This window comes from Schistocerca gregaria, unplaced genomic scaffold, assembly GCF_023897955.1.
Source record: "Schistocerca gregaria isolate iqSchGreg1 unplaced genomic scaffold, iqSchGreg1.2 ptg000839l, whole genome shotgun sequence".
Classification (NCBI taxonomy): Eukaryota; Metazoa; Arthropoda; class Insecta; order Orthoptera; family Acrididae; genus Schistocerca; species Schistocerca gregaria.
Window position 1 is genome coordinate 20,001 of NW_026062204.1, and position 5,000 is coordinate 25,000.

Consider the following 5,000-nt stretch of genomic DNA (forward strand, 5'->3'; position numbering starts at 1 on the left):
TTCCCACACAATACCGAATTTAACCAACTTTATCGCTTAACCTAACTGTGGCTGTACCAGATTATCGCTTAACCTAACTGTGGCTGTACCAGATTATCGCTTAACCTAACTGTGGCTGTACCAGATTATCGCTTAACCTAACTGTGGCTGTACCAGATTATCGCTTAACCTAACTGTGGCTGTACCAGATTATCGCTTAACCTAACTGTGGCTGTACCAGATTATCGCTTAACCTAACTGTGGCTGTACCAGATTATCGCTTAACCTAACTGTGGCTGTACCAGATTATCGCTTAACCTAACTGTGGCTGTACCAGATTATCGCTTAACCTAACTGTGGCTGTACCAGATTATCGCTTAACCTAACTGTGGCTGTACCAGATTATCGCTTAACCTAACTGTGGCTGTACCAGATTATCGCTTAACCTAACTGTGGCTGTACCAGATTATCGCTTAACCTAACTGTGGCTGTACCAGATTATCGCTTAACCTAACTGTGGCTGTACCAGATTATCGCTTAACCTAACTGTGGCTGTACCAGATTATCGCTTAACCTAACTGTGGTTGTACCAGATTATCCCTTAACCTAACTCAATTTGTCCCTTAACCTAACTCAATTTGTCCCTTAACCTAACTCAATTTGTCCCTTAACCTAACTCAATTTGTCCCTTAACCTAACTCAATTTGTCCCTTAACCTAACTCAATTTGTCCCTTAACCTAACTCAATTTGTCCCTTAACCTAACTCAATTTGTCCCTTAACCTAACTCAATTTGTCCCTTAACCTAACTCAATTTGTCCCTTAACCTAACTCAATTTGTCCCTTAACCTAACTCAATTTGTCCCTTAACCTAACTCAATTTGTCCCTTAACCTAACTCAATTTGTCCCTTAACCTAACTCAATTTGTCCCTTAACCTAACTCAATTTGTCCCTTAACCTAACCCACGTTGTCCCTTAACCTAACCCACGTTGTCCCTTAACCTAACCCACGTTGTCCCTTAACCTAACCCACGTTGTCCCTTAACCTAACCCACGTTGTCCCTTAACGTAACCCACGTTGTCCCTTAACGTAACCCACGTTGTCCCTTAACGTAACCCACGTTGTCCCTTAACGTAACCCACGTTGTCCCTTAACGTAACCCACGTTGTCCCTTAACGTAACCCACGTTGTCCCTTAACCTAACCCACGTTGTCCCTTAACCTAACCCACGTTGTCCCTTAACCTAACCCACGTTGTCCCTTAACGTAACCCACGTTGTCCCTTAACCTAACCCACGTTGTCCCTTAACCTAACCCACGTTGTCCCTTAACCTAACCCACGTTGTCCCTTAACCTAACCCACGTTGTCCCTTAACCTAACCCACGTTGTCCCTTAACCTAACCCACGTTGTCCCTTAACCTAACCCACGTTGTCCCTTAACCTAACCCACGTTGTCCCTTAACCTAACCCACGTTGTCCCTTAACCTAACCCACGTTGTCCCTTAACCTAACCCACGTTGTCCCTTAACCTAACCCACGTTGTCCCTTAACCTAACCCACGTTGTCCCTTAACCTAACCCACGTTGTCCCTTAACCTAACCCACGTTGTCCCTTAACCTAACCCACGTTGTCCCTTAACGTAACCCACGTTGTCCCTTAACGTAACCCACGTTGTCCCTTAACCTAACCCACGTTGTCCCTTAACCTAACCCACGTTGTCCCTTAACCTAACCCACGTTGTCCCTTAACCTAACCCACGTTGTCCCTTAACCTAACCCACGTTGTCCCTTAACGTAACCCACGTTGTCCCTTAACGTAACCCACGTTGTCCCTTAACGTAACCCACGTTGTCCCTTAACGTAACCCACGTTGTCCCTTAACGTAACCCACGTTGTCCCTTAACCTAACCCACGTTGTCCCTTAACCTAACCCACGTTGTCCCTTAACCTAACCCACGTTGTCCCTTAACCTAACCCACGTTGTCCCTTAACCTAACCCACGTTGTCCCTTAACCTAACCCACGTTGTCCCTTAACCTAACCCACGTTGTCCCTTAACCTAACCCACGTTGTCCCTTAACCTAACCCACGTTGTCCCTTAACCTAACCCACGTTGTCCCTTAACCTAACCCACGTTGTCCCTTAACCTAACCCACGTTGTCCCTTTGCCTAACATAGTTCACTGCTCGGAATCTCTGGTGTCGTTGTTATCCTCATGTAGATGTCTTGCGAGTGTTGCTTACTTTCCACATATTCCCGCTATCCACTGTCAATTGTACTGCAATAGGACTATATCGCCCCCCCCCCCCCCCTCTGCCCCTCTCTTTGTGTCTCCGTCCTCTCAAGCTGGTCGGTCTGGCGTTTGAGTGTTAAATGAGCCTCGCAGCTGTTCAGTTGCGTTCAGATGTCGACGCCCTCAGTGTACGTCGTGGTATGGTCTGTGTCCATTGTCCGCTGATGTCGTACGCGTAACCCACACGCTGTACCGATCATCGGTAGTTACGTACAGAGTGAAGTAGTGTGATACGTGTGACCGTACGCTGGCTGTGCCCAACGGTGTCGAATCTCAATTTCCATATGTTGTGCTCGATGCTACTTGTCTCGTCTCCCAATAACAGCTAGGTTGCACTGTGGTACGCCGTAGAGGCGTGTGGGAGGAACGTACGAACGCATTGTATGTCACCCTGGGTCGCTGGGGGTGGTGGTGCGGTGAGTCAGGTCAGGTCAGCGTGAGCCGTGTGATGTAGTGACGCGTGTATTCCGACTTTGTCGTATTGCCTCACACAAAGTGCTACCCTGGTGGACCGCGTTCCATATCTGGGACATGCCGCAGATGCCGGTTGACAGTGGATCGCGGAAGGGACATCGCATACGTGCGCGGGCCACCTTCCACGTGTTCTCTTCTGCACATGTCGCAGTGTGTATGTGGTCTGATGTAGCGTGTCGTGACACATGACATCCTGGCATGCAAGAATTGTTGAATTCGCAAATGTAGGTGGACATCTACGTTTACTGCCCAAGATACGCAAATGAACTGGAAATCCGTTGTTGAGCGGTTGTTCACGCTGGAGGTGAATCTGTGATGGCGACGATCGGTACAGCTATTAACCGGTTGTTTCAGCGGTACCCGCCACATCCACACACGTGACTAGGCCCATGTGGGTATGAAGCGATACGCGGCGGTGGCTTGGTGGGACTGTTCCCGGCCGGTGAAGGGGGGCCGCCCGGCGTGTTGGCCGCGCGCTGCGTGGGCGCACGCGCAACAGGCGGCTGGTGGGGGGCGCCGAGTGGCAGGAGCGCCAGCCGACGGGCTCGGCAGGCGGCGCAGCTACGCTGCGGCGCACCCTGCACGCGGCGCCTGGCGGCCAAAGTTGGTTCAGCCGAGCCCGGTGCGAAGCGCGGTGGACATCTGCAGTGTGCTGGTCTGATTGAGGACTGTGTGCGTTGAGGATGCGCCGCCGCCTGGCACTCGGCGCCGCGACGCCGTCTGCTGCTCGGTCGCCCCAGCGGTTCTCGCAGGTGGTTTGTATCGCAGTTGTGCGGACGTGTTGGCGCGTGCGCTGTGCTGGGAGAGTTCGCTTCTGCACCCAAGTGGGGCTTTGCCCTTGTGTGGCGCTGGCGTTGGAGCTGCCGGTCACCATAGGTGGCGCGTGTTGTCTCCCGCCGGCAATGCCACGACAGCACGCTCCCGGGCCTCTGTCGGCAGCGGCAAGCTCAGTTGGGAGCAAGGGTGTTCGCACTAAAACCGTCTACTCGCCTAACTCCGGGCGATTGCGCCTCTCTCGAAACCGACCAAGTACCTAGGACGGCGCTGCGCGCCGCCGGGACCTGAGAGGGTTTCGAGGTGTATCGTGCAGGGGAGCTCGGCCTCCTCCTGTTTGCAGAATAATTGAGCGGACGCTTGCGTGTTCGCGCGGGCCCCCGGGACACACTCCCGGGCGGCCGGCTGCTCAGCTCTAGTTGACGCAGCTCCCTGGTTGATCCTGCCAGTAGTCATATGCTTGTCTCAAAGATTAAGCCATGCATGTCTCAGTACAAGCCGCATTAAGGTGAAACCGCGAATGGCTCATTAAATCAGTTATGGTTCCTTAGATCGTACCCACGTTACTTGGATAACTGTGGTAATTCTAGAGCTAATACATGCAAACAGAGTCCCGACCAGAGATGGAAGGGACGCTTTTATTAGATCAAAACCAATCGGATTGGCTTGTCTGGTCCGTTTGCCTTGGTGACTCTGAATAACTTTGGGCTGATCGCACGGTCCTCGTACCGGCGACGCATCTTTCAAATGTCTGCCTTATCAACTGTCGATGGTAGGTTCTGCGCCTACCATGGTTGTAACGGGTAACGGGGAATCAGGGTTCGATTCCGGAGAGGGAGCCTGAGAAACGGCTACCACATCCAAGGAAGGCAGCAGGCGCGCAAATTACCCACTCCCGGCACGGGGAGGTAGTGACGAAAAATAACGATACGGGACTCATCCGAGGCCCCGTAATCGGAATGAGTACACTTTAAATCCTTTAACGAGTATCTATTGGAGGGCAAGTCTGGTGCCAGCAGCCGCGGTAATTCCAGCTCCAATAGCGTATATTAAAGTTGTTGCGGTTAAAAAGCTCGTAGTTGGATTTGTGTCCCACGCTGTTGGTTCACCGCCCGTCGGTGTTTAACTGGCATGTATCGTGGGACGTCCTGCCGGTGGGGCGAGCCGAAGGGGTGCTTTCGCGTCCCGAGGCGGACCCCGTTTAAATCCTACCAGGGTGCTCTTTGTTGAGTGTCTCGGTGGGCCGGCACGTTTACTTTGAACAAATTAGAGTGCTTAAAGCAGGCAAGCCCGCCTGAATACTGTGTGCATGGAATAATGGAATAGGACCTCGGTTCTATTTTGTTGGTTTTCGGAACCCGAGGTAATGATTAATAGGGACAGGCGGGGGCATTCGTATTGCGACGTTAGAGGTGAAATTCTTGGATCGTCGCAAGACGAACAGAAGCGAAAGCATTTGCCAAGTATGTTTTCATTAATCA

At 51.7% G+C, this 5,000-nt stretch overlaps 1 non-coding gene across 1 annotated transcript in view; it reads left to right on the forward strand.

Moving 5' to 3' along the window:
* Positions 1 to 3,948: 3,948 nt before the first annotated feature.
* The window catches only part of LOC126322795 (small subunit ribosomal RNA), a 1,893-nt gene continuing 841 nt past the window's right edge, over positions 3,949 to 5,000 (forward strand). The window contains exon 1 of the ribosomal RNA XR_007559207.1: positions 3,949 to 5,000. This exon is cut by the window's right edge and continues 841 nt beyond it. This is a non-coding gene — a ribosomal RNA (small subunit ribosomal RNA).